Source organism: Hypomesus transpacificus, unplaced genomic scaffold (assembly GCF_021917145.1).
Source record: "Hypomesus transpacificus isolate Combined female unplaced genomic scaffold, fHypTra1 scaffold_188, whole genome shotgun sequence".
NCBI classification, from domain to species: domain Eukaryota; kingdom Metazoa; phylum Chordata; class Actinopteri; order Osmeriformes; family Osmeridae; genus Hypomesus; species Hypomesus transpacificus.
The window spans coordinates 260,223-272,899 of NW_025813737.1; the positions used below are offsets into that span (position 1 = coordinate 260,223).

Consider the following 12,677-nt stretch of genomic DNA (forward strand, 5'->3'; position numbering starts at 1 on the left):
GGGGGGGGTTTAGGGGAGGTGTTGAGAGGGATCATAGTCTTCATCCAATATCCTGTGTTCAAGTCCTCTTCCAACATCCTGTGTCAAAGTCTTCTTCAAATGTTGTTGTCAAACCTGACCTTTCCATTAGTCTTCATCCAATGTCCAAGTCCTCTTCAACTGTTGTGCTTTCTTGTTGTCAAACCTGACCTTTTTAGCAAATAGGAGCCCGTCAGGGTTAGGGTTAGGGTTAGGTTAGATAAGAGATCTCAACCCCTTGCAGGGTTGGAGTTGCACTGGCACTAGCTCATTGTGCTGGACTGTGGAGACCTATTGTTCCTGTAAAGATGTGAAGATGAAAGAATAATTTTTATGGAGATTTGAAGGTCTGTAAGGTAAGTGTTTTTGGTAAGTATAGTGCACATTGTTCGTCCTCAATGAGGGTGCAATAAACTAATGTGACATTCTTTTCTTTCTATTCCCCCAGGTGAATCCTACAACATTGAACGCAGCAAAAGAGGTAAGTGCAACTGCATTCTGGAGCTGGGATCTCCCACATGGCAGGGCAACAAGCGCCCAACACAAATGTAATAAATCATAATTCATAGCAATATTATTACAACAGAAAACATATATATATATATACATATATATGAAGCCCTGCCATGTGGAAGATCCCAACTACCTGTAACGTCTACAGATATCCCCAGGGACAACAAAGTAAGATTTTTTAAAAAACACTCCTTTATGTTTAATCGGAACCTGTTTGGATTTTTAATATTTCTCATTTAGCCCTAATGGGTCAATTGTTCTTAAAAGATGAATCCAGGTTCTCTCTGCCTTTTGTCTTTGAGTTTTTGTCCACTCTTTCTGGCTCTCCAGACCCTCAATCCCCATATTGCTAACCCCATGCAATGCAAAGTGCCGGTATAGGACCGTCTCCTTGTTTCCTCTCCTGACCTGATACCTGTGCTGTTTAAAACGGATCTCCATGGAGTATTTGGATTCTCCAATGTACAGTTTCTGGCAACTCGAGCATCTAATTGCGTACACCACATTGTAAGTTTTAAAGTTGATGTTTTTCCTTATTGGTACCCCCCTCCCAGAATGTCTATTTCCAACATAGACATCCTGGTGGAAATGTTCTTGTTCTGTTAGGGATACCTTAGGTTTCTTATTTAGGCTCGAGTGTACCAGTTTGTCTTTCAGGTTTTTATTCCTTCTGTATGCAGAGATCAACTTAAAAGAACCCAGGTCCTCCAGGGTCTCCTGGGCCTGTCCAAGGTTGTGCCTTAATTGGCCACCCAAACGTCCAAGAGGACGAGAGAACGTCGTGACCACAGGTATAATTTTTTTCTCATCATCTTTCACCACATATTTTCCATTTGTTTGAAACACCCCTCTCACTTCGCTCTTTATCCCCCTCAGGAACCTCCGAGAATATCCCCGAGGCCTTAAGGCTTTAAAGAGGACCGATGTCGCCTCCTCCACATCCTCCAGGTGAGTACAAATGCGATGGAATCTGATAAGTTGTGATTTTACCAGACCTTTATATGTATGCTTGGGATGATAACTATTTTTGTGGAGCAGAGCATGTCTATCTGTTTCCTTAAAGAAAACCTTGGTAGCTAATTTTTTTATTGTTGCACCCAAACTGGATGTAAAAAATACCTGTGTGTCTAGAAATTCCAACGTTTCTCTCTGGATGTTGTGTGTTATCTTGATGGCCGGATGATGTGTATTTAAGACCTCTAAGAATTCTTTGAAACTCTCCATATCTCCCTCCCAGATACCGAAGATGTCATCAAGGTACCTCAAGTACAGTGACGGCAGATGGCGACATTTTACAAATGCTGATTCTTCCCACCCGCACATATACAAATTTGCATAGGCCAGGGCAAATTTCTTGCCCATCGCTGTACCATGAATCTGGAGGTAATATTTATTGTTGAACTCAAAGTCATTCCGGTCCAGGCTCATCTTTAAAAGTTCTAAAATAAAGGCATCAGGTCTTCCTACAACAGGAAATTTATTAAAGGCAGCTCTAATTGCCTGCAGGCCCAGAGTCGTGTCTATGTTGGTGTATAGTGAGTTGATGTCTATGGAAAACAAAAACGCATCGGCTGAGACTGAAATTAACCCAACTTTCTCCACAAAATCATACGTATCCTTTATGTAAGAAGCATGTCTGTGTGAGAGTGGGTTAATGTGCGAGTCCAGATACTCAGCGATGTTAGACGACTCTGAGCCACAGTCACTTACTATTGGTCGGCCACAGGGAACCCGGCCCGGGACAGTCCATTTATCAAGGGCCTTGTGTATCTTAGGGAGCAGATAGAAAACCCTTGGCCTGGGAACATCCGGTCCCAACAGGTAAGACATTTGCTTTGATGTTATTATGTCAGCCTGAAACATTTCACACAAGACGAAGCGAATCATGATCTGTGTCTCGGGCTGCATTGAATGTAATAAAGGTGTATAATGTTCTCTGTTGGCCAATTGTTTTTCTGCTTCCAAAAGATACTGAGTCCTGTCCATAATCACAATTTGTGACCCCTTATCTGCCGGTTTGATTACCAGAGCCGGGTTTTCTGCCAGAGTCTTGATGGCTTGGAGTTCCCCCGTACTCAGATTGTAAGTCTGCTCCGGCATTGGTCTAAAGGCCCAAAGAGCTTCCAGATCTTTCTGGATAAGGGTTTCAATTGTGTTAGCCACCCTCTGTGGCACCCAGCTAGACGGGTCCGTGAAGGGTGTATGGACATATTCATTTTCATAATTAAAATGATCTAACAGTTTTAATCTCCTATGATAAATATGGAGGTCTCGGCGTAATTCCCTGCGGTCTGGCTGCCTTGGAGTAGGAATGAAGGTAAGTCCCAATTCCAGCACTTTTTTCTCGACCTCATTCAGTCTATAAGACCTTGAGAGGTTCATAATGTTGGATGATGGAGCTGTATTATCACACTCGTCTCCATTTAGTTTAAAAATTCCAGCCATAGTTTAAAAATTCTGTCTGCAGTTTCCGGAGTCCAATGGACCGGGTCCCTTGGCATCACATTAAAATAGCGCGTCTCCAAGACAGGTAAATATTCACAACTTTTAACAATATCCTCATTAAATCTCCTCAGTAGGCTCTTTTCTAAGTCACCCAGCCTGTCTGAGAAATGGATCTGTGCTACATAGATGATAGCATTTGGAAATCCTGTGTCACACACCGCTAGGAGTCGTCGCATCTGTTTCAGTAATGTATCAGGTACATTCTTCTTTAAACAGTTCACCAGGCCTACAGAAAGGATCACCTTTTCCACTTCCAGCTGGGGAGCTAGCTTTGCTATTACTCCCCTTAGGTGATCACAAGAGGCCCCTGGGAAACTGTCTACCTGAATGTTGTTATTTTCAAAGGTAGGTATTTTTGCGAGGTTGGAATCTCCTATAAACAGTATTGGTTTTGTGACTTCCAGGTTCCATGCAAAGATCTTTCTTTGGACATTTGGATGTCTTACAGGTTCCACACGAGAGGCGGTAGCCAATGGCAGCTGGCAGCGAGGACTAAGGTAAGTGGGGCTGGGGGGGTGTGGGGAGGGGCGGGAACGGGGAACGGGACGGTTGAGGTTAGGGTCAGGTGACAGGGTAGAGGTCAAGTCCCCATTCATTCCCAAACAGTTGGGGTTAGGCACCGGGGGCAGAGTGGAGGTAAGATCCCCATCTGTCCCTAGTGGAGGAGAGGCCCAGGAAAGGGAGGGGTTGGGGTTAGGTAAGGGGGAATTTGGGAAGAGGCCCCCATTGGCCACCATCATAGTCTCTCGCTGTCCCATAGTGCCCTCTGGAGGACCACTCAGGTCATTAGGACAAGGAGAAGAATTAAGACTCTCACTAATGTGGACTGCCACATTACTGAGTTGGGGAGGATTTTGGTTTGTTGCCCCCCTCTCCCCACCCCCCTCACCTGCAGAGCGCTCGCCTGCAGAGTGAGAATCCCCTCCTGGAGGACCCCGTGCAGCCTCAATTTCTGAGGAGGTGTCCTCCATTTGGAGATTAAAGGGTATGGGAGTCTGGGGTGGCAACTCCATCATAACAACGCTAGTCGGCCTAGATGACATTAAGGCCTCCTTAAAGGTAAGTAGCATTGGCTCTGTTGTTATTGTTGTTCTTCCTCCCTCTAATGGTCTAATTTTATACCTTTCAGTCCCCAGAGGACCACCAGAGGTCGCCAAATCCCCTTTCCCAGGTAAGTTGTTATTCCCATGGGTAGGGGTATTTTTTGGACGTAACCTACTCAGGTTGGTCCTCTGTTTTTTAGGGATAGGTGTTCCCTGGATGTAAGGGGTCTGGCCCTCCCTCCCTGGGGAGCAGAGCAACGGCGGGAAGTCCACACTGTCAGAGTTCAGTGGGTTTGGAATAGCTGGTATTTCCATTGGAGTTATCAGCATTGTACGCAGAGTATCCACAGATGTACTAGTGAATCTTCTTTTGTATTTCAGCTTACTCCAACCCACCGCTACCTGAAGGGCCCTTTCATCCAGTACTGGTAAGTCTCCCAAAATTGAACCCATTACCCCATCGTAGTGGACCCGTAATGTTTCCAATACATCCCTCAACCACTTTGAGTATCATTTTTCACTCTTTCTGTGGTATTGAGCGATGGCGAGGATGGTTTGATAAAATATGCTAATTTTTGTACCTGTCTTTCCATCCCCTTAGGACAGACTCCTGTCAAAATAGAATGACTCAGAATCTCAGAGTGATGTAATGCTTGGAGAAGCTTGAAGTATTTCTTGGTGAGTGGGATATTGAGAGGATTCGATGTATAATTCCTTCCCTCTGTTATGTTTCCCCCCAGGGCATTTCCCCCTTCAGCGGGTTGCTCCTGGCTCACCTCCATACTCCACTAGTGATTGGAAAACTGCTAAAAGAATTGCCCAAACTTGAGCTAGACAGTCCACAATTAATTCTAGTGCCTTAGAAGAATATAAGTGCACAGACATTAAGAATTAAAAATAAAACTATCTCATGTGGTCATTTCCTGTTAGTCCTTTTATTCTTGCACATATAAAGTTTGCTTTAAGAAAAGCATTTTTTGGAGAACTTTTCCTTAATAAAGGCAGAAAAGAACTTTCTCCCTTGCACAATCGGGATCCCTTTCTGGGTTGGCCTAGATACAATTCCCCTATATTTGGCCAGTCACTGTAGCACTGCACACTGTGTTTTCTTGCAACCAAAACCAAGGGCTCTAGGCCAAACAAAAGAAAGGGTTTGTGTAGGCACACTGCACTGCACTCCACACGCACACAGAACCACACCAAAAACTCACACCAGTTTCTGGCCAGTTTTTAGGGGAACTCAGCCCTGCCAACCCAACTAGGTTTCCCCAGTGGAAGATGTGCAAGAATTGCGTTTTCATAAAAAAATAAAATAAGGACTAAAAAAGTTCAAGGCCAAACTACTTTGACCCTGAATAAAACCACAAGAAGAGGGTTAGGGTTAGGGTTAGGGGGGGGTTAGGTTTGGCAATAGTGACGAGGAAACACCCTGTGGGACCCCGACAGGACCACAGTTCAGGTGAGACCCCATTAAGGCACGCGCACCTGAAAACCCTCTCACTCCAACCCCTGAAATGGAATAAAGAATATATTCTAAAAGTCTAAAAGAACTGATTTGCAAGCACTAGTCTGTCGGCTCAAGAGCTAAACAATAGGAGTCTGACAGTATTAGCATCCCACAGGGCTGACATACTGCTGTCCGAAGACTTTCCTCCCAACATTGAACCAAAACACTGAAGTATGGACCGGAAATTCTTTGGGTGGGGGTGGCGGGGGGAGAGAGCTGGAGGGTGGTGAGAGGGTGGGGGGGGGGGGGGGGCTGAGGGGGGGGGGGGGAAGAGAGCTGAAGGGTGGTGCGGAAAGGGGTGGGGAAAACAATGAGGGAAGTGTGAGAATCTATATATCTACGATATGACCATACAGAGTCGACACCCACAGGGCGAGGAACACCGCTGCCCACAGGGCCTTAGTCAGCCTCTACCTACCATCCAAGGGGTAATTCCCAGGATGGGAGGAGAGAGTAAAAAAAAGGGGGGGGGGAATGGGGGGTGGCGGGGGCGGGGAAAGGGGTGGGGGGTGGCGGGGGCGGGGGTTGGCCGGGGGCAGGGAAAGGGGTGGGGGGTGGCGGGGAGCGAGAAGGGAGTGTGGGGGGGGGTTTAGGGGAGGTGTTGAGAGGGATCATAGTCTTCATCCAATATCCTGTGTTCAAGTCCTCTTCCAACATCCTGTGTCAAAGTCTTCTTCAAATGTTGTTGTCAAACCTGACCTTTCCATTAGTCTTCATCCAATGTCCAAGTCCTCTTCAACTGTTGTGCTTTCTTGTTGTCAAACCTGACCTTTTTAGCAAATAGGAGCCCATCAGCATTAACATCCCTCTGGATGATATACCATCGTCTCAAGACTTCAACCCTCCTAGTCTTCACAGTATTAGCATCCCACAGGGTTGACATACTGTTGTCCGAAGACTTTCCTCCTAATATTGAACCAAAATACTGAAGTATGGACCGGAAATTCTTTGGGTGGGGGTGGCGGGGGGAGAGAGCTGGAGGGTGGTGAGAGGGTGGGGGGGGCTGGGGGGGGGGAAGAGAGCTGAAGGGTGGTGCGGAAAGGGGTGGGGAAAACAATGAGGGAAGTGTGAGAATCTATATATCTACAATATGACCATACAGAGTCGACACCCACAGGGCGAGGAACACTGTTGCCCACAGGGCTTTAGTCAGCCTCTACCTACCATCCAAGGGGTAATTCCCAGGATGGGAGGAGAGAGTAAAAAAAGGGGGGGGGGGGGGGGATGGGGGGTTGCGGGGGCGGGGGATGGCGGGGGTTGGCCGGGGGGCGGGGAAAGGGGTGGGGGGTGGCGGGGGTTGGCCGGGGGCAGGGAAAGGGGTGGGGGGTGGCGGGGAGAGAGAAGGGAGTGTGGGGGGGGTTTAGGGGAGGTGTTGAGAGGGATCATAGTCTTCATCCAATATCCTGTGTTCAAGTCCTCTTCCAACATCCTGTGTCAAAGTCTTCTTCAAATGTTGTTGTCAAACCTGACCTTTCCATTAGTCTTCATCCAATGTCCAAGTCCTCTTCAACTGTTGTGCTTTCTTGTTGTCAAACCTGACCTTTTTAGCAAATAGGAGCCCATCAGCATTAACATCCCTCTGGATGATATACCATCGTCTCAAGACTTCAACCCTCCTATTGCTAAAATAAATACAGCTGTCACAGCGTTTGTCAGTCAAGTAGAAGTGAGAATTAACGCCAAATGTGAGAATCTAAATTGTGGAATCACATCATCAGTAGTATACCTAGGATCATTGGGTGTTTCGGCCTTCGAAACACTAGACACCCTCACCATAGGCAGGCCCACCAGGGTTGATCAAATCCCCAGTGTGTGATTCCAGTCCAATTGGTACGTCAACACCTGAATTTTGTAAAAAAAAGTCCAGTCCACAGAGAAACCGTCCCACCCAATGCTGTTCTGAAAAGAAATGGGAAAAACTAACAGAATGCCCAGACGCCTTAACTCAAAGCGACTTTCCAATGAACTAGCGACTTTCCAATAAACTAGCGACTTTAATATTAAAAAGCAATTTTACTAATAAAAACCTACCAAACAATAAAATATTCATGTCAATAATAATACCTACCTGAGCTGCTTCACCATAAGACAACATGAATGTCAATAATAATAATACTTACCTGTCCTAGGAATAAAAGAGGGTTAGGATAGAAAGCAGGGTTAGGTTTAGGAGAGAAAGAGAGACCCACCAGGGGTCTAGGGTTGGGGTTAGGATAGGGTGTAGGTGGGGTTAGGGTAGGGAGAGAGGGGGGGGGGGGTTGGGTTTAGGCAAGAGTTGGAGAAAGAAAATAGAGCAGTGACCCATAGTGTAGACACCCACGGAAGGCAGAGAAAGACTAGGAAAAGTAGAAAAGAGTGAGTAACATACACTCCCCATCCCAAGATTATTCTAAAGTGGAGAAATCCTGTAGAGAGCTTGAGTGAAGAATTCCTGTGTCGTCCTGTCCAGAGTGTTGGCAAAACACATCTTCTGAGTGATTATCAAAACTTAATTAAAATCGTTCTCAGACTCCGAATCACCATAGAGGTTAAGACCAACACAATCCAGAAGCCCAGAGCCAGCAGTCTCACAGAGAAATCATGTTACACAAGCACATCCCTACTCTGAACAATAATACAACCCAGACCACCAAAGCCCGCAAAGTGGTTGAGGTCACATCCGATCTTCCCCAGCACCAACAATGCAGACCGTGATGCCCAATCAATGCCCTGACAGATGACCGCCGGCTAACCTGACATCAGGATCACATCCGATATACCCGATGCCCACCGCCACTCCAGGCAGTCACCCGAGACCACGTCCCATGACAAGGCCCAAGATCAGAATCACTGTAGAGGGCTGAGAGCCCAGCAGTGAGTCCAGGTGGTTCAGAGATTATGGTTTTAGCCCATGAGACAAAATAAACTCAAGGGACACCGGCTCGGGCCTCAATGGACAGATGGTCATGATTCCAAGAGTACAGAGTCGGTCTAAATCCGGATCCCGTTAGTCTTCATCCAACATCCCGTGTATAAGTCTTCTTCAACTGCTGTGTTTTCTTGATGTCAAACCTGACCTTTTTAGCAAATAGGAGCCCATCAGTCTTCATCCAACATCCCGTGTCCAAGTCTTCTTCAACCGCTGTGTTTTCTTGTTGTCAAACCTGACCTTTTCAATAAATGGGAGCCCATCAGTCTTCATCCAATATCCTGTGTCCAATTCTTCTTCAACTGCTGTGTTTTCTTGTTGGCAACCTGACCTTTTCAGCAAATAGGAGTCCATCAGTCTTCATCCAACATCCCGTGTCCAAGTCTTCTTCAACTGTTGAGTTTTCTTGTTGTCAAACCTGACCTTTTTAATAAATGGGAGCCCATCAGTCTTCATTGGGCGTTTCGGCCTTCGGAACAATATGAGCGAGCAGTGGAAGAGAAGGGGTATATGGAGCGAGCAGGGCCAAGGCCCCGGCAGAGTTAGGTTTGGCAATAGTGACGAGGAAACACCCTGTGGGACCCCGACGGGACCACAGTTCAGGTGAGACCCCATTATGGCACGCGCACCTGAAAACCCTCTCACTCCAACCCCTGAAATGGAATAAAGAATATATTCTAAAAGTCTAAAAGAACTGACTTGCAAGCACTAGTCTGTCGGCTCAAGAGCTAAACAATAGGAGTCTGACAGTATTAGCATCCCACAGGGTTGACATACTGTTGTCCGAAGACTTTCCTCCTAATATTGAACCAAAATACTGAAGTATGGACCGGAAATTCTTTGGGTTAGGGCTAGGGCGCACGTCCACTTTGAGGGAGAGGAGTGGCCGATGTGAGATGTGTATGCTCGGGCTTTGAAACCCACGTAAACACGAGACGAAATTCATTCAAATGGTTCTTTTATTCAAACATTTGGACCACACAGCAAAGCAGCGATGTTTTTGCGGGCCTGAACATGCCCAAGAGGTGTCCCAATGCGGACATAAAACCTCTCTTCGGTAACAGCAGAATGGCACATATGGTGAGCTATCAAATTTCGTTCCGACCCGCTCATGTGGGTCCAATTTAATGTGCTTATGGAATGGCGTAAGTGATGCAGGGTGATGCCTTGGTGGCCCAAGCTATGCATCAACTTCCGGACGTTTGTGGATAGCCCATTCATGCAAGATCCGCTGCGGGAAAAGAACAGTCTCTGGTCGGTGTTCCGAGGGTAACCGGGAAGCTTGGTGGATGCCTCTACAAAGCGAGAGAGCCATCCATGCTCTTCCCCCGTGAGAGCTAAGACGGCAGGGCCATGATATTGCGCCGTCTTGTGCTCCGGCACTGAAACAAGAAACATATCCTCCAGGCGCTCGGCGGAGGCAAAGTTGTCGCGGGTCATCTCCAAGAAAACCCCGCGCCTGGCGCCGTTGAATATTGTAACCTGCAGGATGATGGCAGCTGCAGCCCTGTTAGCGTTCCGATGCGTAGCAGCCCTCTCCAAAGCCAGCAGTAGCTCGGGTATGCACCTATCCAAATCGGTGCCAATGGCACGGATCTCCTCACTCCTTAGCAGGCCCGTCTGCTGGGAATGGGTGATGGTCAGCCGGTGTCTACGAACGTTGACACGGTTGTCTCTTGAAAGCTTGCTCAATTTCATGAGCATGGGACGGAGGACCTTTTTCGAAACGGCAAGGCCGGTCGGCTTATAATCTTCAACCCACTTCACAAACGCAGTAACGTCACAGAGGTACGATTTGAGGGTACTCGCCTTCAGACCTCGGGTGGACAGGTCGCTGTACCAACTTTGAACTGCTTCTGGTTCTTCAAAGTTCTTAATTTGACCCATAAAGTCTATGATTCGATTAACGGTGCTTTTGACGTTTTCCATCTGTCTTTTCGAAGCTTGCGGGATCACCAGGTAAGCGTGGTAAGCGCTCACAATGGTCCCAGTGTCTGTGTCTTCGTCGGTTGAGCTGCAGCTGGAACTGGGGCTGGAACTGGACATGTTCTGGTGGGTCTCCGGACCGGTGGGTACAGCGTTGTGGGTATTTGAGCACCCCGGCTTGAGGTGTTGATCGTCCTCGGCGGCATCCTTGGATGTCAGTCCTCTGTAAGCATTGTCGTAATCGTGGGTGCCAACTTTCAATTTGTGCACCTTTGTAAGATGTCTGTCTAGTCGGGCGAAAGGTTTCCCAGAGCAGAGAATGCAGGGTTTCACTACCTTCTTCCATGAAACGTCCATGATGTGCGGCAAGCATTGAGGTCGGTCGGCATCAATCAAGGCATAATTGCCGATTGGCAGGAAGGTGTTTTTCCATGGGAAGCGTGTACTGGGCGGGGACAGTGTTGATCCATGGTAGGGGAGTCAATGGAGGGACGCCGAGAGGCAAGGAGTGGTACTTCCCCAAAAACCAAAGCCCACAAACAGTCACCCTCCTGTGGACTCAAAAGGGATGACATGTCGGTGAAAACAACCAAAACCTAAGTCCATTTTGAATGGGAGTCAATGGGCGGAGTACCAGAGGCACAAACTTTTAAGCCTCCAAAACCTAAGTCCATTTTGAATGGAAGTCAATGGGCGGATGCCCAGGTGCACAAAATTCTAAGCCTTCAAAACCTAAGTCCATTTTGAATGGAAGTCAATGGGCGGATGCCCAGGTGCACAAAATTCTAAGCCTTCAAAACCTAAGTCCATTTTGAATGGAAGTCAATGGGCGGATGCCCAGGTGCACAAAATTCTAAGCCTTCAAAACCTAAGTCCATTTTGAATGGAAGTCAATGGGCGGATGCCCAGGTGCACAAAATTCTAAGCCTTCAAAACCTAAGTCCATTTTGAATGGAAGTCAATGGGCGGATGCCCAGGTGCACAAAATTCTAAGCCTTCAAAACCTAAGTCCATTTTGAATGGAAGTCAATGGGCGGATGCCCAGGTGCACAAAATTCTAAGCCTTCAAAACCTAAGTCCATTTTGAATGGAAGTCAATGGGCGGATGCCCAGGTGCACAAAATTCTAAGCCTCCAAAACCTAAGTCCATTTTGAATGGAAGTCAATGGGCGGATGCCCAGGTGCACAAAATTCTAAGCCTTCAAAACCTAAGTCCATTTTGAATGGAAGTCAATTGGATGACCAGGGGCACATATTTCTTAAAGTTGCATTTAATGGGTTTTAACACAGGGGGTGGGCTTAATAGTGGGTGCACAGGGCCCCCCGGTGAATGGGTGATGGGGGACACCCCCCCCGGAGGTGTGCAGTCCCCCCTTGGAGAGGGGGTCCCCGGGGAGGCCGGGAGGGTGTGGGGGGGTCCCCTTGGATCCCAAAAGTGGGTGTGCAGGGTGCGGCCGGAGTGGGGGTCCCTTGGGAGCCCGGGGATGGGTGCCCGGGGACGTCCCGGAGTGGTGGTCCCCTGGGAGGCCGGGGATGACCGTGTGAGGGTGCGCTGGAGGTGTGGAAAGGTGAAAAAGGGTAAAATTCGCCGTTTCTCGCCCGAGCGTGGGATTTGGCTGGGGACACTTTTATAATTCAAGTTGGAGGCTGGGGCAGCGGGTAGTGTGTTTTTTCTCCCCGGAAAAGGTGTACTTTTTTCGGGGGAGACGTTTGAAATATTCGTGGGCCTCCCGTTTTCGTTCTGCCCCATGGATTTGAACGGGGACAATTTTCCCATATAAGTTAGAGGCGGGGGCAGCGTGCACTGTGGTCATTTCACCCGGAAAACGTGTTCCCGACTCGGTAGAAGCGTTTGAAATCTTGTTTCGTTCCGTGCGTTTCCCGCGCGCGTGCACGCCCGGGGGTCTCTCATGGGCCTTCTTCCCCCGGTCCATACCTATCCAAAAAGTCTTCCCCCGAGTCTCTGAGTGCCCGCAAAGTGGAGATGCCTCCACACGAGTCTCAAATTCCTTCCACTTTTGCCGACTGAAAGTGTGCTTGACTTTTTGAATGCTTTGGAGGTGTAAAATTCACAGTTATTCACCCGAACGTGGGATTTGGCTGGGGACACTTTTAAAATTCAAGTTAGACCCGGGGGTAGCGTGGAGAGTGTTTATCTTCCCCGGAAAAGGTGTACTTTTTTCGGGGGAGACGTTTGAAATATTCGTCGGCCTCCCGTGTCCGTTGTGTCCCATGGATCTCGACGGGGACAATTTTC

At 47.9% G+C, this 12,677-nt stretch overlaps 1 long non-coding RNA gene across 1 annotated transcript; it reads left to right on the forward strand.

The window, feature by feature from the left end:
• The first annotated feature begins 334 nt into the window (after positions 1 to 334).
• On the forward strand, positions 335 to 1,316 carry LOC124489258. The gene is made up of 3 exons (XR_006958780.1): positions 335 to 499; positions 862 to 1,038; positions 1,212 to 1,316. It is a non-coding gene; the product is annotated as an uncharacterized LOC124489258 (long non-coding RNA).
• Positions 1,317 to 12,677: the final 11,361 nt, after the last annotated feature.